General features: G+C 45.1%; 1 protein-coding gene across 1 annotated transcript in view; it reads left to right on the plus strand.

Moving 5' to 3' along the window:
• The window catches only part of PKIG (cAMP-dependent protein kinase inhibitor gamma), an 83,871-nt gene that overhangs the window by 28,066 nt on the left and 33,843 nt on the right, over positions 1 to 21,962 (plus strand). The window lies entirely within an intron of this gene.

Here is a 21,962-nt window from a genome sequence, read left to right on the forward strand (position 1 = left end):
GGTATATGGCCAGAGACTAATGGATGCTGAAGAGTTCTTAGAAGATCAGTCTTTCCTGTAGCTTAAGGCCATTAAATCAGAATCATTCTTGCTGAATTTGTAAACATGGAGTTAGTAGTTGGTGCATAAGAATTGTAGGGACCACAAACTTTGTTCTTCTCCTCTTTGACCACATGTAATATATTTCGTTCACTTTGAAGTCTTCTGATCTTGAAAAATGAAAATGTTAGTCACTCAGTCGTGTCTGACTCTTCTGCAAGCAAGAATACTGGACTGGATTGCCATTCCCTTCTCCAGGAATTTTCCCAACCCAGGGATCAAACCCAGGTCTCCTGCCTTGCAGGCAGATTCTTTACCATCTGAGCCACCAGGGAAGCACAAAGCAGGAGCCTGGTTCTCCTATCATGGGATCCATGGGATAGAGAAGTCTCAGTGTATTTGTCCTCTCTAGTTTTTCTTTTCTCAAATTCAAACTGACTGTTTATGGGCTTTTGGTCAGCTTGCCCTAGTTTCTCTCATAGAAGCATCCTGTCTGCTTTTGTTCTCTTTCTAATTTGTTGCCTTTAAATTTATCTCCAAGTATATCATACTTCTTTTTGTTTTCCTTATTGGAACTTTAAAAAACTTCAGCCTAAGTATCTGCAGTCTTCTTATCTCTCAACCAACAGCCTTTGTCCTCCCATGGTGGAGGGAGGATCCCTTTGATCTGTTGCCAGTCTGCTGTCTTTAAAGACTGCACTGCTTCAGGCCTGGAATTTTTTCCTGGCAAAGAATTTTCATCTGTGGACACATTAGCCTCTTTGCAGCCCTCTAATAAACGGTCTCCCTTATAAATCATGACGGTGGTGCACACTAGTTTGAAGCTACCTTTATTTAGTTCGATGGGCTATCAGCCTTGTCCTTGATCAAATCTTTCGTTGTACTGGAATCCACTGGGGGTTTAATTATCACGGAGCTGCCGAGAGCAATACAGTCCGTCATGGGAAATGAGAAGAAGGCTCCAGGGTCCTTCCTCTGTGATTGATTGTCTCATCAAAGCTTTCGAGGCGGGGCTCTGTCTAAGGAGCTCCGAGGCTGCTCTGGGCACTTCATCTTACAGGCCCTGCCTCACACTGTCATCTCCGGCTCACTTTTCCCAAATCCTCCTTTTTCTTCACTTATTTTGTTTTCCTTTCCAAGGACCTGCTTCCCTCCAGCCTGTCTCCTTTTCCTTTCTCTCTCCTTATGCTTGTCGATCATTCCAGTCATTCAAGTGGCCTGGGTCACGGCTGAGGGACCTGGGCAGAGCTTAGAGACTCCCCCTGCCTTCCTGTGCAGCTTCAGTGCTCCTCTCCTTGCTCCTTCTACAGATCTTGGTCCAACTGGTTCTCTTGTACATCTCCCACATGTAGGAACGATCCTCTGTGCCAGGCCCAGGCTGGCGGCTCACCTTCTGGGCCAGGTCAGGGGGATGGAGGTTGGGACCAGGGCCCTGATGGAGCGTGGCTCATGTTTCTCGCCATTATTTTAATGGCCAGTGTGTTTGATATTTTGACTGTTTCCATTTTTTTCAGTTATAAGTAACTACCAATGTCTCTCACAAGTTAAGAGTGTATGCCTATTTGTAGTAGTTGGTATGCATTGACCAAAGGAACTTAAAAATAACTTTCTATATGTTTTCCTTTTATAGGAATAATACTGTATTTTTGTTACAAAAAGAATGCTTTGCCAGAAAAATTTTTTTTAAAAAATTAAAATAATTAAATTAAAATTAAAAAAAATTTTAAAAAAATTTAAATACCAGTAAAATAAAAAGAAAATAGAAAGTACCTGTGCTATTACTAATAGTTTCGTTCATTTTTAATGCAAAATACTATTTTCTCTTTAACAAACATGAGCTCCCTTATATATATACATACATACATACATAAACATTAAATGAGGCTTCCCTGGTGACTTGGATGGTAAAGAATCTGTCTCCAATGCAGGTCGACCCGGGTTCGATCCCTGAGCTGGGAAGATCCCCTGGAGAGGGAAACCACAACCCACTCCAGTATTCTGGCCTGGAGAACCCCATGGACGAGTTCTCTTCCGTGGAGGAGCCTGGGGGGCCACAGTTCATGGGGTTGCAAAGAGTCAGACACGACTGAGCAACTAACCCTTAAACATTAAATGAGACATTTCACGTTGTTAGAAATGCTTCTATAGCATCACTTATGACTGTTTAACATTTCATTCTATAAATGGACCAAAGTTTACTTAGCTACTCCCTAATGTGGACTTTTAGGATTCCTTTCAGTTTTTCACTGTTCTCAGGCGTGCTGGAGTGAACAACCTTGAGTCACATCTTTGCACACATCCATGATGTCTTCTCTAAGCAGATTCTTAGAAATGGAATGGCTGGGTCGAAGGGCATGTACATATTTTTAAATTAGTAAACTTTATTTTTTAGACCAGTTTTCAGTTCAGTCGCTCAGTCGTGTCTGACTCTTTGCGACCCCATGAATCACAGCAAGCCAGGCCTCCCTGTCCATCACCAACTCCCGGAGTTCACTCAAACTCACGTCCATCGAGTCGGCAATGCCATCCAGCCATCTCATTCTCTTTCGTCCCCTTCTCCTCCTGCCCCCAAATCCCTCCCAGCATCAGGGTTTTTTCCAATGAGTCAACTCTTTGCATGAAGTGGCCAAAGTACTGGAGTTTCAACCTCAGCATCAGTCCTTCCACAGAACACCTAGGGCTGATCTCCTTTAGGATGGACTGGTTAGACCTCCTTGCAGTCCAAGACCAGTTTTAGGTTCAAGCAAAATTGAGCCGAAAGTACAGTTTCCATGTCCACAACCCTCCCCCCAAACCTGTGCATGTATAATTTTAAGGATTTCTACATATGTTGCCAAATTGCCTTTTAGGAGTATTGTACCAGTTTCCATCCCTACCTACATTCCCAGAGCCCCACAACACTGAATATTATCATTAAAAAGAAATCTTTGATACTGCACATTTAAAGCAGAATACTTTTTCCTGTCATCATAAGATTCAATTTTTTTCCTTCTAAAATGTATATTTACATTATTTATAACATTACTATTTATTATAGTTCCTTTACCAGTTTAACAAAAATATAAAAGTAATACATGTACATAAAAATAAACACCCAAATAGGATAGACAGATGCAGAGGTGTCTGGGAGGAAGGTTTCAGGATATTTGGTTCACTGTATTAATTTAAGTGGCCAGTGTCCTAACGCACTCACTCTGTATCCTTTAATTTCCCTCTGTGCAAAATGAAATTATCATGCCTCCACATTACTCTACCTGCTGTTCTCCCCTCCGCCTCCCTACATTCAAATGAGATAGACACTCTTATGTTCTTCCTTTTACAAATGAGATGACAGAATTCAGAGAGGTGAAGTGATTTGCCTGAGGTCACACAGCTAGGAAGTGGAGGAGGGAGCCAGGATTTTCCTTTAAGTCCATATGATTTCAACACCTATACTTAAAAGATGCCACAGTACAAATTTTCCCTCTTCCCTGTCCCTCAAGGCTGCTGCCTTTCCTGACGTGCCTGTTTCCGTCATTACTGTCATCTTCCCTAAGTTTGGGAAAAGGTAGGTAGGTCTGTATTTTGATTTTGGCTGCAGGACTTAAAAGCTGTATATGACCCTAGGTGGACTTCCCTGGTGGTCCAGTGGTTAAGAATCTGCCTGCCAATGCACAAGGCACAGGTCCAATCCCTGGTCTGGCAAGATTCCACATGCCACCGGGATGCTAAGCCCGTGTACCACAACTACTGCGCCCACCAGCCTAGAGCTGGTGCTCTGCAGCAAGAGAAGCCCCCGCAATGAGAAGCCCACGCACCACCGCTAGAGAGGAGCCCCCCTTGCTGTGAATAGAGAAAGCCCAGCGACGAGGAACCAGTGCAGGCATAAATAAATAAAAATAATTTTTAAGTTGAAAAAAAAAAAAATGACCCACGGCAAATCTCTCTGCCCTTCTCTGCCTCCATTTCTTCTTCTATAAAATAGGAGTATAATTATCTATGACAGGATGTTTTGTAGAAAAAGGGACACAGTCCTTGTGAAAGTCCCAAGTAATGCAAATATCAAGCGTCATTATTTCAGAGCCTGGGAAATAATTGCTGATCTAACAAAGTAAACTGGCCGTGTGGACATAGGCTTCTCTTAGCATAGATGACTTTTTCAGAAGAATCTTTGAGTTTGTTATCTGCTTTTTTTTTTAAGTAACATTGAAGAAAATCCATGGTTACTCTTTATTAAGGAAATGAGCTCTATTGTTAACTCCTTTTTTAAAAAGTAACATTGGAAAAAAAATCCATGGTTACTCTTTAAGGAAAAAAGCTCAGTTTTTTTTTGTGGGGAGATGGGATATTTGTATGCAGACACAGGGGAATCCCAAGTCCACGGAAGAGCCAGCTGGCTGTTTTAGTGGCCCCGGTGTCCTGGTCGGGCGCTGCTTTCCTCTGCTTGTCCTCAGTATTCATGTAAATCTGTTCGCACCTGTTGTTTCACTTGTAATTAACAAATCCTGGAGCCAAAAGGGAAGTTGAGGGGTGAGGCTAGTCTCAAACGTAGGTGGCTCACCCCATCCTCTTGTAGCCGTCTTTCTTCTCGTTTCCTCCCCTCAGTTGACTGGAATTCCATGAATACAGGGATCGCATTGCATTTATACCATCAGGACCTGGTGTATTAGGTCTCCAACAAATGTTTATAAACAAATGAATGCTGGCAGTGTTCTTAGGAGTTCTGCAAACTACAAGATGGCTCGTGGTCCCCACGGTCAACAACAAGCAGTGTCCTTCAACACTGCTGTGGTTTCCCTAGAGCAAGAATTCTTGCTCTGGACCTGTCATGGATGCAGAGAGGGCCTTCAGGGGTTCGTTCCCACAGACTCCTTGAAATCAGATCCATTTGAAGACAGGCATTTTCTGAAGAGCAGCATCTTAGCTTTCATTGCCTTCTCAAAGGAGTATGTGACCAAAAATAAATAGAAATCACCGCACAAACTGTGGAAAGCTTTTCAGTGGGATGGAGTCCTTTAGCCTACTCATTTTCCTGCACACACGGTCGTATTGATTTGTACCTTGATCCCACTTGATAAATGAACCATACCGTAACCAGGAGGAGTTAGCACTTTAAGATCTAGATCAGGTTAGCGTGACCCCAGGCTTCCTGCGCTGTACAAGTCCAAAGTTCCCCAAGATTGTAAAGATTCCTTTGGAGGGAAGGAGTGGCTTATATTCTCCTGGTCATCTCTGCCACCTCTTTCTGTTTCTCAACCTGTCAGCTCATAATAGAAACTCAGTCCCCTCCTGGTTTCCACCAAGAACAAAGAACACACCCTCAAAGAGCTTTTGTGTCATCATCTTTGCTGATGTTTGGAAAATCCCAGAAAGGGGTCACGGTGGCAGAAAACCCAGACCTCCGACATATTCCAGGCTCCTAGCTCCATCTCCTTCTGCTGTTCCTCACAGATTTCCCTTAGAAGTCCAGTTCACCTTTCATTACTGTGCAGAGCTACTTGGCAGTAAAAACCTTCAGCTTTTATTTCTGTCATTTTTTGCATGGCTGAACCCCAAAAGAGGATTAGCAGCCAAGAGGGCCTTCCACTTGACAGGAGCCTTTCTGTTCAGAAGGCAGATATGGTTATAAAGACTTTCTTCTTTTTGTAAATACATTTCAACATTTTCTCAAATTTCATGAAGCCATCTAAAAATTCCTGTAGACCTGTATTCTTATTAAGAATCGCTTTCGCTTCACTGTGAATGTAGGCTCTGCAATGAGGATAGAGCCTATAAGCACATTGAATATCTTGTTCTTACATAGAACAAAAGGGAAGGAACATTTTTATTTGAGACCTACTAAACTAGTTCCCCTCTCCTAAAAACAGTTTTTCCTTCTGTTTAAGTTCCTCCAACTTTATTTTCCTCATCTTCTTCTTTTTTTTAAAGTAATATATTTATTTTTGAAGAGTATAACACTAATATGCATTTTATAAAAATTAGAACATCACAGAAGTATACCACTTAATGAAATCTGTAATCTGGTTTGGTATATTCTGTATCCTTTCAGAGGTTTAAATGCATATAATAACAGAACAGTGACTGGGAGCCAGGCACAGTACATTGTCCCATAAAATTCTCTCAGTGTTTCTGAGATGGGGCCCCTGTTTACCAAAAAGCAAAGCTGAGGCTTACGGCTAACTGGTGACTTTCCTAAACATATTTCCAATAGATTGCTACATAAGCAATCTGTGATAAATCGAGACATATCTAATTGTCTGATTATCTGTTCTTGTCTGATTATCTCCATGTAATAAATTTCCAAAACTGGAATTGCTTGGTCAGACAGTGTGTATGGTGATAGGACTTCCCTGGGGGTCCAATGGCTAAGACTCTGTGCTCCCAGGGCAGGGGGCCCGGGTTCTGTCCCCGCTCAGGGAACTAGATCCCACAGGCTACAGCTTAACAGTTTGCGGGCCCCAAGTAAAAATCCTGAATGCTGCAACTAAAGAACTCTCGTGCCGCAACTAAGACCTGGCACAGCCAAATAAATAAATATGTTTTTTAAAAGTGTGTACACTGAAATGTTGGTTCATTTGGAGAAAGGTAGTTAGAGCTTTGGGCCTCCCAGGTGGCACAGTGGTAAAGGACCTGCCTGCCATTGCAGGAGACGCGGGTTTGATCCCTGGGTCAGGAAGGTCCCCTGGGGTCGGAAATGGCAACCCACTCCAGTGTTTTCACCTGGAAAATCCCACGAACAGAGGAGATTGATGGTCTACAGTCCATGGGGTTGCTAAGAGTCAAACATTACTGAGCGTGCACACACACACACCAGTGTTCACATTCCTACTGCCGGCTTGCTGGCCACTCACTACACTTAGAACTTCCCTGGTGGCTCAGACGGTAGAGCATCTGCCTACAGTGGCGGGATACCCGGGTTCCATCCCTGGGTTGGGACGATCCCCTGGAGAAGGAAATGGCAACCCACTCCAGTATTCTTGCCTGGAAAATCGCGTGGACGGAGGAGCCTGGTAGGCTACAGTCCATGGGGTCGCAAAGAGTCAGACACAGACTTAATCTGAACCCCAGTTTGTTCTTATGTTAAGTGGAGCTGATAACAGAAACCTCTTGTAGCCCTGAGGACTGAAAGAGATGATGAATGGCATGTCCCTGGCCAGTGTCCAACACATAGGAAGAGCAAGTATATTTAGAAGGACTGGTCCCTGCTCTTACAAAGCTGGCGTTTTAATGTGGGAGTAGGGGAAGGGACAGTGAAAGACTGGCAGTGAACAGATTAATGAACAGGAAAAAGAACAGTGCTGTTCAGACAATTAAAAGAAAGTGATGTGATAGGTAGTTGGGTGTTTCCTGGTGGTTGCCAAGGGGGAGGGGGTTGATGGAGGAGGGTTGGAGTGGGAGGTTGGGGTTAACAGATATAAGCTTTTATATATAGAATGAGTTAACAACAAGGTCCTACTGTATTCAGTATTCTATGATAAACCATAATGGAAAAGAGTTTGTCTTTTTTTTTTTTTTAAAGAATGTATACGAATGTATTCAGTTGCATATACAACTGAATCCCTATGCTGTACAGCAGTAACTAACACAACATTGTAAATGAACTACACTTCCATTTTTAAATTTTTAAAAATTAAAAAAAAAAGTGGAGGTCATAAATTGACTCAGTTCAGTTCAGTTGTTCAGTCGTGTCCTACTCTTTGCGACCCCATGACTCGCAGCACGCCAGGCCTCCCAGACCATCTCCAACTCCCAAAGTTCACTGAGACTCACGTCCATCGAGTCAGTGATGCCATCCAGCCATCTCATCCTCTGTTGTCCCCTTCTTCTCCTGCCCCCAATCCCTCCCAGCATCAGAGTCTTTGCCAATGAGTCAGCTCTTCACATGAGGTGGCCAAAGTACTGGAGTTTCAGCTTCAACATCATTCCTTCCAAAGAAATCCCAGGGCTGATCTCCTTCAGAATGGATTGGTTGGATCTCCTTGCAGTCCAAGGGACTCTCAAGAGTCTTCTCCAACACCACAGTTCAAAAGCATCAATTCTTCGGCGCTCAGGCCTTCTTCACAGTCCAACTCTCGCATCCATACATGACTACTGGAAAACCATAGCCTTGACTAGACGGACCTTAGTTGGCAAAGTAATATCTCTGCTTTTGAATACACTATCTAGATTGGTCATAACTTTTCTTCCAAGGAGTAAACGTCTTTCAATTTCATGGCTGCAGTCACCATCTGCAGTGATTTTGGAGCCCCCCAAAATAAAGTCTGACACTGTTTCCCCATCTATTTCCCATGAAGTGATGGGACCAGATGCCATGATCTTCGTTTTCTGAATGTTGAGCTTTAAGCCAACTTTTTCACTCTCCTCTTTCACTTTCATCAAGAGGCTTTTTAGTTCCTCTTCACTTTCTGCCATAAGGGTGGTGTCATCTGCATATCTGAGGTTATTGATGTTTCTCCCGGCAATCTTGATTACAGCTTGTGCTTCTTCCAGTCCAGGGTTTCTCATGATGTACTCTGCATAGAAGTTAAATAAGCAGGGTGACAATATACAGCCTTGATGTACTCCTTTTCCTATTTGGAACCAGTCTGTTGTTTCATGTCCAGTTCTAACTGTTGCTTCCTGACCTGCATATCGGTTTCTCAAGAGGCAGGTCAGGTGGTCTGGTATTCCCATCTCTTTCAGAATTTTCCACAGTTTATTGTGATCCACACAGTCAAAGGCTTTGGCATAGTCAATAAAGCAGAAAGAGATGTTTTTCTGGAATTCTCTTGCTTTTTTGATGATCCAGAGGATGTTGGCAATTTGATCTCTGGTTCCTCTTCCTTTTCTAAAACCAACTTGAACATCTGGAAGTTCACGGTTCATATATTGCTGAAGCCTGGCTTGGAGAATTTTGAGCATTACTTTACTAGCGTGTGAGATGAGTGCAATTGTGTGGTAGTTTGAGCATTTTTTGGCATTGCCTTTCTTTGGGATTGGAATGAAAACTGAGCTTTTCCAGTCCTGTGGCCACTGCTGAGTTTTCCAAATTTGCTGGCATATTGAGTGCAGCACTTTCACAGCATCATCTTTCAGGATTTGAAATAGCTCAACTGGAATTCCATCACCTCCACTAGCTTTGTTCGTAGTGATGCTTTCTAAGGCCCACTTGACTTCACATTCCAGGATGTCTGGCTCTAGGTGAATGATCACACCATCGTGATTAATTTGGTCGTGAAGATCTTTTGTGTATAGTTCTTCTCTGTATTCTTCCCACCTCTTCTTAATATCTTCTGCTTCTGTTAGGTCCATACCATTTCTGTCCTTTGTCAAGCCCATCTTTGCATGAAATGTTCCCTTGGTGTCTCTAATTTTCTTGAAGAAATCTCTGCTGCTGCTGCTGCTACTCTGTTGCTAAGTCACTTCAGTCGTGTCCAACTCTGTGAGACCCCATAGGTGGCAGCCCACCAGGCTCCCCCGTCCCCGGGATTCTCCAGGCAAGAACACTGGAGTGGGTTGCCATTTCCTTCTTCAGTGCATGAAAGTGAAAAGTGAAAGTGAAGTCACTCAGTCGTGTCAGACTCTTAGCAACCCCGCACACTGCAGCCTACCAGGCTCCTCCATCCATGGGATTTTCCAGGCAAGAGTACTCATCCTCTAGTCTTTCCCATTCTGTTGTTTTCCTCTATTTCTTTGCATTGATCGCTGAGGAAGGCTTTCTTATCTCTTCTTGCTATTCTTTAGAACTCTGCATTCAGATGCTTGTATCTTTCCTTTTCTCCTTTGCTTTTCGCTTCTCTTCTTTTCACAGCTATTTGTAAGGCCTCCTCAGACAGCCATTTTGCTTTTTTGCATTTTTTTTCCATGGGGATGGTCTTGATCCCTGTCTCCTGTACAATGTCACAAACCTCCGTCCATAGTTCATCAGGCACTCTCTCTATCAGATCTAGTCCCTTAAATCTATTTCTCACTTCCACTGTATAATCATAAGGGATTTGATTTAGGTCATACCTGAATGGTCTAGTGGTTTTCCCTACTTTCTTCAATTTAAGTCTCAATTTGGCAATAAGGAGTTCATGATCTGAGCCACAGTCAGCTCCTGGTCTTGTTTTTGTTGACTGTATAGAGCTTCTCCATCTTTGGCTGCAAAGAATATAATCAATCTGATTTCGGTGTTGACCATCTGGTGATGACTAAATACTGACAAATTGACCGGCAAAAAATTTCCTAAAATTCCACTCCCTCTGTGTATAGACATGTTTCTTTTCTTCACCCTCACCAGCACCTTTCTCCTGATTTTAAAAAGGGGTGTTAAGAGATTGTCTTAGAGACCTTTCTGTTCATCTTCTAATGAGCTTCACAGGCAGGGGGAAAAGATAAGAAAACCAGTTGATACCTCCGAGGAATCCCTTCTGTCCCCTCTCCCTGGGTGAATGGTCCAGCATCAGCCCTTATACTCTGAGCCTCCCTTCGCCCTGCCCTTTCTCTCTGTGCCAGTTCCTGCCTGCACCGTGTAACAGGACTGGACGCTACCAGCGTTTTAGCCAATATCCATGGGGATCAACCGCCACTTTCCTCCTCCGGAATTAGGCACTGCCTGGCTAGGGGAGATGGCTGATCAAGCATCGCTTTTACTATACAAACAAGGCAGCTTTTAGAGATAAGCTGGTTTTTCCAAACGAATTTGTTGGCAAGGATCTAGTACCTCCTGTGAGTTAAACCTACACAGAGGGCTCCGTACCTCTTTCTGTTACAGTCAGACCCTCTCCTGCTTGGCGGCCAGGGGAGGAGGCCTGCCCAGCTCTGAACCCTACATCTGCTTCTGCCCCAGAGTCGGTGGGTAAGAAGACCTCCTTTGTTTGTTTGTAATGAATCTATGATTGCATATTGTTTGTGGATGTGTTCAGTAAAGCCTTTCATCAACCTACAAAACTGTGTCATAAAAAACATTCTCTTCGTAGGTCTTAAGCTTGGAGCTGCAACGTTAAATGATACAGCACATGTTAAATTACAGACCTCATTCAGGTCCTATTTTTATTTCAGTTTTTTTTTTTTTATAGCAGTCACATGGTATTAGAATTTAATGTCTGATTCAAGCCTTAGAATAATATTGTGTAGCTTAAACCCGTAGACAAATGGATTAAACGTCACTAGTTCTTAAAATGCGATTTCTTTTTATGATCTTTTTAAACTCACTCAGCAACTTAAGTAAAACATCCCGAGGGCAACATGTGTTCGTGATTGGGTGAGGGGGGATAGTCTGGGGGGTGGCGTGGGGAAGGAATGTGTTCGGTGAAATTGTCCAGGAGCAAAGCACCGCTTACTTGAAGCCCAGAGATTTGTCATCCAAATATGTGCAGATTGCTGGTGCTATAAATAGTTTGAGCTCAAGTAAACAGCTTTCTTCCCCCCTAGCTGCGGTTCAGTCATTGTTCAGATGCCAGAGCTGCCCGGGGAGCAGCAGAAGCTTGCGCCCTACTCTTGGGCTGCCATCAGCGACCGCGGTACCCAGGGCTTGAAATGATGGGGGGTGCCCCATCCTCGAGCCCTTCAGCTCCCTACCTTCCCTTCCCACCCCGCCCCTGCCTGTCCTGCATCTCTGCAGACCTGCCTCTGCTCCAGAGGAGCCCAGACCTGAGATTCCCGGCAGCTCTAAAAAGCCCCAGGACCACCTGGCTGTTGACTGAAGTAGACTGAGGCGACACAGACGTTCAGTTTTCAGGGCAGAAGCGCACACGACTCGTTTCCTTCTGTCGGAACTAAGAAGAGCCGTGCGGTGGTCGGGACTGCGATGGGCCGATGCCAGCAGCTGTCCCGCCGTGTGCCAGGCAGACGGGCAGGCGGGCGGCTGACATTTCCAAAGCACCATGGGGGACTCAAGCAAAATGCTGCCGTTAGAGCAACTGAGGACATTCCACAGTTTATTACTCTACTTCCTTTGGAAAAAATAAGTCTCTCTCTCTCTTAGAATCCCGGCTTCAGCCATGGCTTTCATGTCAGATGCCCACAAGGAGCCTAGGAAGATCTCGACATTTTGTTGGTGAGGGCACAGGGGCCAGGAATGCTAGCAAGGACCAGACTAGGATCAGGAATCCTGGGATCCTTGGGCAAGTTACCCAACTTTTCTCAGCTTTAGTTTCTTCATCTGTCAGGTGAGGATAGTCCTGTTTCATGGACTTGCTGAGCAAGTGGATGTAGCAGTATTTTCGGAATGGTACTGAACAGCAGGCTATAAAGGAGAGGTGGGGAAGTGGAAAGGGGCTCCCAAGCCTGGCCTTGTGGACTGTGTGACCTCAAGCCCATGAGCCAGTGCTTCGCAGCTTCAGTCTTTTTACCTGTAAAATGGTCATGTCAATACCTGCCTTGTAGCGGTGTTGTGAAGATTAGAAATAACACGCGTAAAGTGAAGTCGCTCAGTCGTGTCCGACTCTTTGCGACCCGTGGACTGTAGCCCACCAAGCTCCTCCATCCATGGGATTCTCCAGGCAAGAATACTGGAGTGGGTTGCCATTTCTTTCTCCAGGGGATCTTCCCGACCCAGGGATCAAACCCAGGTCTGCCACATTGCAGGCAGACGCTTTAACCTCTGCGCCGGCTCTCACAAATGGCAGATAATAGATAAATAGCAATATCTTGGTGGTGTTACGTTTCATGTGGAGATATTCACTCTGGCCACTTGAGGATTCTTCACCTAGAGTAACAGCTTCAGTCTGTAGATGTTGAGATTACCAAAAAGCCCTGCAAAATGCTCATGGCAATAACTGGTAAAAAATAGATAACATTTTTAAAAATTGAAGTGATGAAATTATTATAAAAAAAAAAATCCTATGAGTCCTGCTTACCTCCTCACCTGGCGTAGCCATTTAATTTTTCTGCTTTTAGGCTTGCTAGCGTTTTCCGTTTCTCTAAATAAAATGACCTCTATTACTTTAAACATTTTTAAAATTTATTTTATCTGTTTATTTTCGGCTGTGCTGGGGCTTCACTGCTGTGAGGGCTTGTCTCTAGTTTCGGTGAGCGGGGGCTACTCTAGCGCTGGAGTGCGGCTTCTCTTGTTGCAGAGCACAAGCTCCAGGGCTTCAGTAGGTGAAGCCTGGGGCTCAGTAGTTGCAGCTCCCTGACTCCAGAGCGCAAGCTCAGTAGCTGTGACTCACAGGCTTAGTAGCCCCACGGCATATGGGATCTTCCCAGATCAGGGATTGAACCCCGTGTCTCCTGGATTGGCAGGCGGATTCTTTACCACTGAGCCACAGGGAAGCCATCTATTATGTTTTTAAAAAATGTTGTCAAAATGGCACATGCACACAGTTTTGCTTTGTTCTTTTTAAGGTCAAATACCATTATAAACTTACACTAGAAAACAGCTCTCCCCTGTACCCATTCCTTCTTCCCTTCCCTCCTATCTTGCTCCCAAGAGCATACACTTTTGATCCTGTTAGCTGTTTGTTCTAGTGTTTCTCTCCCTCTATCTAAGTAATATGCAGCTATCTCTCTCTCTTGTGAATTTTTTTATGTGGAGATTTTCAAACATGTTGAAAATGGAGAGACATGAAAGGGTGGACTTAGGGATGGATTCATGGGCGCCATCTGATCCTTTCCTTGTCTCTGAATGACTGATTTTGACTCCTTAATATAGTAAGTTCTTTCCATCCTATCGGACTTCCCTGGTGGCTCAGACAGTTAAGCGTCTGTCTACAATGTGGGAGACCTGGGTGCGATCCCTGGGTCGGGAAGATCCCCTGGAGAAGGGAATGGCAATCCACTCCAGTACTCTTGCCTGGAAAATCCCATGGACAGAGTGAGCCTGGTAGGCTACAGTCCATGGGGTCGCAAAGAGTCGGACACGACTGAGCGGCTTCACTTCCAAACATGTTATCATAGAATAGTGTAGTGGATTGTCCTGGAACACTCTTTACTCAGCCCTAGGGTTCATGACCAGTTTTGTTTCATCTGTGCTAGTGGCCATTTTCCCCCTACTCACAGATAATTTGGGCATAAATTCTAGACAACATTTCATCGATAACTACCCGAGCATATATCTCTAAGAAAATAAGGAGTCCTTTAAAAAAAAAAAAAAACTATACTACCATTATTATACAATAAAATAACTAATCCATTATTATTAGCAAAGATCTCTGGTGAACTCAAAATATTTATTTTTCAAACCGGATCCAAGCAAGGGCCATATGCAACCATGATGCTCTTTCTTTACTTGTCTGTTTTTGACTGCCTGTTGACCTCCTTGGCTGGTGCACGAGGCCTTAGCCTTTGTTCAGACACCTCAGCCCTGCTCACATTCTTTTCTCCCCTTCCTCCCGGCAGCACAGTTTTTTGGTTAAATTCATATTCAGTGTTTTCAGTGTTATGGCACTGTAAATATTATTTACCGCCAAGCCAATAACATTCTTTTTTTTTTTTTTCCTTTCTGATGGTTTTTCTGGACTTACTGCTTCTGCTTTAACATGCTCAGTTTTCCTCGTTCCATCATGCTGGGTCTTTCCACACTTTCCCGCAGTCTTTGAGTACAGTTTTTGGCAGGCTTGTCAAGGAATTCCATGAGGTCCATTTCCCTGGAGCTTCCACCTTCCTGCTTGGATCAGGCTGATGGTCCCCAGGGCTCAAGAGTCAGCCAGGCCCTGAAGCCACTTGCTTCATCGTCATCACCATCATCCTTGACATGCCTTTCACCTCTCTTGTTAGATCCTTCTTTCCCAATTCTTACTTTTTAGTTTAAACCCTTGCTTAGGTAAATTTCTCCTCCAGAAGTTTACTGACCAAACAGTGTACAAGTGAAGTTGTTCTAGGTCCTTGCAATTCTGAAAAAGTCTTTATTTTGCCTAGCTGAGTATACATTCTAGGTCCAAAATCATTTTGAACTTTTTTCTTGAAAAGCATTTCTCCTTTTCTTCAGGCATCAGCATTGCTGGCAAGAGGTCCGATACCCATTTGATTCTTTTCTATTGAAATAATCTCTCTACGAAGGTGTAGCAATTTTTCCTTTTTTAATTCTAAAAGGTGAAGACACTATGTCATTTTTCATCCTCTTGGTGCTTTTTAAGCTTTTCAGTTTGAGGATGCAGTCTCCCTTTGTCTCTGAGAACTTTTCCTTATGATTTCTTAGATAACTTCCTGTTGTACTTTCTATTCTGTTCTTTTTCTGGAATTCCTATTTAGTCTGACGTCGAACTTCCTGGATTGTTGTTCTATATCAAGATCCTTTTTTGCCCTGTGAATATTCTTTTCCCTGTATTTTGAAAGATTTCCTTTTCAGGTTTTCCAGCCCTTATCCTTGTCAATTTCAGTTTTCATGTCCTTAATTTTCAAGAGCCCATTTTTGTCTGTTTATGTTTTATGGACACAGGATCTTCAGAATCTCTCTGAAGACATAAGAATTTTTTTTAAAGAAAGCTTACCATTGAAAGATTTCCTTTTCAGGTTTTCCAGCCCTTCTCCTTGTCAGTTTCAGTTTTCATGTCCTTAATTTTTAAGAGCCCATTTTTGTCTGTTTATGTTTTATGGGCACAGGATCTTCAGAATCTCTCTGAAGACATAAGAATTTTTTTTTTAATAAAGCTTACCATTTGTCTGAATCTTTTTTCTCATGGTGGAGTCTACTTTTCTCTTTATTTCAATCTCTGTCATGCTGTTGGTTTTTATCAGATGCCCTATGATAGTTTTTTCTTTCTGCCATTTATAGTCGATAATAAAAGCCTCCTTTTAGGAGTGAGGCCTTGATTTCCTCCGGAATTGGTTGTCTGTTTGCCCTCAGAGACCCTACCACTGCCTAGGGAGCTGCTGGGAGTTCTCAGTATCATCCTGAAGGCTGCATCCTACTCTAGGGCATCTGAGACTGAAGGTCCTTTAAACGTTAAAATAAGGATGCTCACTGTCCTACTCTAAGCCCTGGCTCACCCCAAGGCAGATCATTCCGTTTATTCAAAGAGCCCTCCCGTCTGCCTGGGGCTCTGCAGAGCTTGCTGACCCTCCGTGCGCTGCAGGTGTGTCATGGGCAGCTGACTGGCACAGGGGCTTCAGTGGGCCCCCCAGTGTTCAGTCCTCTTCCCAAATCCTCTTGATGCCTGCCGTCCCCAGCCCCAGAGCTTCCCTGGACTTCCCACATTTCCACGGGTGCTTTTCTGTCCCTGTGCTCTGGCCTTCATCTTCTGTCATCTTGAACATCTTTTAGAAATTATTTGGAATGAAATTTTTTCTTCTGTAATGATTCTACCTGACAAGAGGGAAAGTTTAAAGTTTAGAGTTTAAAGTTTAAAGTTTAGAAGACATGGTACTTTTTTTTTTTTTTTTTTAAGCATCAAAGAATTGCATTAAAAGCTTCCCTGATAGCTCAGTTGGTAAATAATCCGTCTCCAATGCAGGAGACCCTGGTTCGATTCCTGGGTTGGAAAGATCTGCTGGAGAAGGGATAGGCTACCCACTCCAGTATTCTTGGGCTTCCCTTGTAGGTCAGCTGGTAAAGAATCCACCTGCCATGTGGGAGTCCTAGGTTCGATCCCTGGGTTGAGAAGATCCCCTAGAGAAGGGAAAGGCTACCCACTCCAGTATTCTGGCCTGGAGAATACCATGGACTGTATAATCCACGGGGTTGCAAAGGATCGCACAGGACTGAGTAACTTTCACATACATACATAAGCCTGGACTATCCGGGATATGTGTGTGTGTTTAGAAAATATTTGTTGAGTTTCCTGCTCTGTACCAGTGAATGAAGGAGACATGTCATTGACCTTGTGGTGCCCACAGTACATGTAACATGTGTTAACAATAACATATGTTAACAAGTTATGAGAGGAGAGGCAGAAGGTGCCTGGAGACCCCGACATGTGGGGGAGCTCATGTGGTTCAGAGGGAAGACCTCCAGAAGGAAGTGACATTTAATCAGATCTGCTGGCTAAGTAGCAGTTAACCAAATCAAGAGGGTGGGGGAACCTCCCTCGTGGTCCAGTGGCTAAGACTCTACTCTCAAAGCAGGGGGCCCAGGATTGATCCCTGGCCCGGGAACTAGATCTCATATACCACAACTAACATTTCACGTACCACAACTAAAAATCCCACTTGTTTCGAGGAAGATCAAAAATCCCACATGCCACAGCTAAGACCTGGCGCAGCTAAAAATGAAGAGAATAAATAAGTATTAAAAAAACAAACAAGATGGTGGGGCCAATCAGATGCATGTTCAACAGTGCAGTGTCAGAGAGAGCGTACTTCAGACCAATGGAGGCTTCCTGCTCTTAGAGCACCAGACTGCTCAGCCTCAGAAAATACCCCTGCTTGCTGGGGCCTGGCATTCCCCATCTCAGAAATGAGGAGACCACATGCTCTTTTCAGCTCTAAAAGCCAACACGTCTAAGATTGTTTAACTCAAGAGTTGGAGATCCCACCTCTCCCATAACTGCCCCCATCTGAAACCCATCTCTTGCTAGGGGGAGGCAGGTCTTTAAGGCTGGAAAAGGTGGGGGGCGGGCAGTGTTGTGTTTGTATATCAAACATTTGTCATCTTTTGTGGAGTTAACGACCCCCGCCCCCAAATGACTTAAGTTTCTGAATTCAAACACTGCTTTGAGTGACGGTGCAGTTCTTTCTGGTCCGTGCCCCCAGGAGGTTAATAGGCTGTTCCCAGTGATAGAATGATGGGTCACCTTCGTTTTTTCCTTTTTTTTTCCCCCTGATCTTTTCTACTTTCCTATTTTTTTTTAACAATAAGCAAGTATGATTCTAATTTGAAAGCAAAGAAAATCGACTTTGATTTATTAAATCTCAGGCCACATGTTTCTTAATTATATTTGTCTGGACAAAAGGGGAACTTACAGCTGTGTGGCATAGGGAATAAGTGCGTTAGAAATGGCATGACAGCTGAAACTGGCCTTTGATTGGGTGAAAAGTTAATTGTATTTTAACAACAGGTGTTCGGACTAGAGGGTGGGTATATGCGTGCGTGTTTAGTTACTTACTCTTGTCCAACTCTGCAACTCCATGGACTATAGCCTGCCAGGCTTCTTTGTCCATGGGGATTCTCCAAGCAAGAATACTGGAGTAGATTGCCTTTCCCTTCTCCAGGGGATCATCTTGACCCAGGGATCGAACTGATGTCTCCTGGATCGTGGGCGGATTCTTTACCGTCTGAGCCACCAGGGAAGCCCAGAGGGTGGGTAATTAGTGGAGGCCAGAATTTATTCGCTCATATACTCCTTTCAACAGATATCCATCAGTTACATCTAAACAAGTTACTCAGGTGATCTGTGTCTGGAATTTTGTCCTGTGTCAAGTGGAGATAATAAATATACCTGCCTCGTAGGATCCTTGTCGAGATTAAATGAGGTATATAGAGCAGTTAGAATGTGATCTGATATACGATAAACATTCAGTACAGGTTTTTATTATTTATGGATTTCCTTATTTTAATAAGTATCTTATAACATGTACAAAATGCTCATATACTAGACACAGCTTTTGCTTAAGAAGCTCAAATTCTACAGCAGAATAGGCTCTATCCAGATATAAATATGCCTCAAAGGAGAAAAGGATAAGTCTCTTAAGAGAGAAACAGATCAAGTACTTAGAAAATTCAGCAGGAGAAATCCCTTCAGGACTAGGGGTGAGGGGATGGGAATCAAAGGCAGTTTTGGGGCCCGTCAGGCCAGCCCTGGGCGCCAAAGCTGCCAGTTTCCTTTATCCTTAAATGGGGCCAATCCTGCTGGCTGGGGAAGTCCACCAAGTTCCCCCAGGGAAGCATTTAGAAGGCAGCAGAGGAAGGGCCTCAAGGAGACAGGTCTGGCCCAGGCAGCCCCAGCTTGGAGCACAGGCTCCGTCACTTTCTCCCGGAGCCCCTCTGAGCAGGCCGGCCAGCCCGCGTTTCCACAGCCGTCGGATAAGACTGTGAATAACCTTCCAGTCGCTGATCCGGGTAAGGATGCATCCGGCGGGGGTTTCGCAGCTCGGCGCGTGGCCCCGGTCCCCGCAGCGGGGCCCCTGCCGTGGTCGGGGGAGGCCAGACGGGGTGTGCCGCTGCCACCACAGTCCTCTGTTCGCGGCTTCTGCCACAGATGGACGGTCACTCGGTCCGCAGGGCTCACATGACAGAATGCGTGTTGTCGAGGAGAACGCTCGCTTTGTTTTTATGAATGAGCACCTTCCTAGTATTTTTCGTTCAAGTGACAAACCGTGCTTCAGCGTGCCGAGGGTGATGTCAGTCGACTGACCTGTCAGGATCTGGCTTCACTTCCTGACGCCCACTCAGATGCCTGGAATAAAGGCCCAGCCCAGCACCACCCCGCCTCCGGGCCCTGCACGCAGAGTGTCTCTGCGAGAACGTCAGTCGGCGCTCTGAGGCTTTGTTCCTTAGTCATCCTGACAAACAGCAGCCCTCCTCTCTGGCTTCCCGACATTCTTGACCTTATTCATTGTCACGTCGTGCTCAGGGCAGAGGGTGGTGACGCTGAGTCAGACTTAGAAAACGATGTCTTTAGGATGTGCCAGCTGATTTTTACAAGTATTTTTGAACTTGTAGTATGTGGTGTAAGTCACCCAAGAACTTTGAAGGGGGAAAGCTATTATTATTCTCATTTTCCACTGGGAAACCAAAGCACGAAGAAGCTAACTGGCCGAGGGTCCTACTCAGGCGGAAGGTCCAGGGACGAGAAGGAAGCGGTCTCTCCCATCCGTGAACCTCTGCTCTCTCTGGGGGACCAGGCTGGTGTCCCCTGTGTCCTCCTGCAGTCTCACACCAACCTGTGGGAAAGCCTGTGGAGTGGCACACTCCCTCCTAACACACACTGTGTTTGCTGGGACCTTTTCTGATTAACATCAGCGTTTTCTGAGCACTCATCAAAATTCTTGTTCACACACTGCCACAGCCTTCCTCCCACTTACAAATAGCTTCTTTTTCAATAGGGCCCAAGTCCCAAATGGCTTTAAGGCAAGTCAGGTCTTTGGTGGGAGGAGCCGCTGAAGCCCAGATGTGCCTCAGGCCACACAGTATTTTGGTAGAAAAGCAGGTAAGCACCCCTCTTACCTAGCGGCCCGAAGTGTTTCCTGTCAGCCAACAGCCTGATGACCTTTCCCCGTCCCAGGCCTGGCTGAACCCAGGAAGACTCTCCCTCCCACTGCTTCCCCGCTGGTTTGAAGAAGCTTTGCCTGTTTTCCCAAAGTGGGGATGATCCCATTTAGAACTGAGGGCCTGGCGCAGTGGAGTAACCATTTTGGGAAGGCGCACTGGCCGTGGCGTGGCTCCTGTCTGACCTCAGGTGGAGTTAAAAGGCCTCTCATCCTCAGCCCTGTGCCCTCGGGCACGTCTCTTAGCTTCTCTGTTTCATTTTCCTATCCAGGAAAAGGAGATTAGCAATGACCTAATTTTCCTCAAGTGAGAGTCAGAGGAGATTTTTTTTTAAGTATTTATTTCTTTATTTCTGGCTGTGCTGGGCCTTCATTGCTGGGCCTGGTCTTTCTCTAGTGATGACTGCTCTTCATTGCGGTACACAGGCTTCTCACTGTGGTGGCTTCTCTTGTTGTGGAACACGGGCCCGAGAGTGTAGGCTCCGTAATTGTGGCACACGGGCTTAGTTGTCCCAAGACGTATGGGATCTTCCCAGACCAGGGATCAAACCTGTGTTCCCCGCATCGGCAGGCGGATCTTAACCGCTGGACGCCCAGGGAAGTCCTCAAAGGAGATTGTGTACAACAAGTTAGAGCCACCGTCTATCATCACTCACGTGGCCAAATACCTTCAGGTCCCTTTCATGTGTTATTTCATGCTCGGTGTCCTCAGATGGAGGCCCTCATATCCCATTTTGCAATTAAAAAAAAAAAAGGTTCAGAGAAGTTAAGTCACATAGGAGTCAGAGCAGCTGCACCCCTGGCTCCGAAATTGATGCTCGTAATCGCTATACATGTCACATTGCTTCCCACTGTACACCAAAGCAGAGAGGCTTTATTTGTCTTTCTTATCAAGCACTCTTCAAACACAGGAGATTACTTAGTATCTCTCGTAACCACGACTGTTTCACGTTAGTCCCTTAGGACAGTTAAATTCTCTTCTGCTTTATCTTATCTCATAGTTTTTGCTGCCTCTTTCCATGTCCCCCAGGACTTGTTCAGTGAATTCTTGGGAGTTTTCTCCCAGAGAAACTGCTCAGCTCTACCAGAAATGGGGTTGAAGGAGCCTGAGCTGAACCCAGGCATCTTGAGCAGTAGCCTCTGACCCCTCCAGGGTTCCTCCCTCCCTCCCTCAAGCCTGTGGTCAGCCACTTTGTAGTAAAGTTCCTTATGGTAAATTTGTTGACTAAGCTCGTCCGTTACTGAATTCTAGAAGTGGAAGACACCAAAACCCTCATTTTATTGATGAGAAAGCTGAGATCCAAAGAGAGAGGTGACGTGCGTGGTGTCTTTCATTCAGTTAGGAGCGTGTTGGGGACCAGAGCCCAGTTCCCAGGCAACAGCCCAGTGCCCGTTCTGAGCCTTCGGCATGGACATGTGCCATCTGTCGAAGTAAAGGACAGACTCGCGCCCTCTGTCCAGCATGCACCTAGGAAACTTTCAGGAGAAATTCGACAGCTTGGAAAACTGAGCAGGAAGAAAAAAGATGGGGATGGTACAGAGTCAGGGGGGCGTGGTGGCGTGCAGCTCCCCCACCCTAACTAGCGTTGTCATACACCCAAGAAGTGAGCTGGACCACGGCACAGCAAACTGGATCAGCCCACGGTCAGCAGTGACTAGGAGGCAGAGGGATTTACTCCGGAGCCCTGGCCCAGGGAGCGGATAGGAAGCCTTTTGTCACTGAGGCTGAAAATGGAAGGAAGGATGTTAGGCAAATGTGCCTGCCGGGATGCAGTAACAGCCCCCGCTGCTCATTGTCCGGAGGAAACAGATCTCGCCTGTGGACGGAGAGGTGGAAACTGAACCAGGGAGCTGAGTGGTTGACATCATCAGGCTGAGCATTGGGTTACAACAAATGG

This window comes from Ovis aries, chromosome 13 (genome assembly GCF_016772045.2).
Source record: "Ovis aries strain OAR_USU_Benz2616 breed Rambouillet chromosome 13, ARS-UI_Ramb_v3.0, whole genome shotgun sequence".
NCBI lineage: Eukaryota > Metazoa > Chordata > Mammalia > Artiodactyla > Bovidae > Ovis > Ovis aries.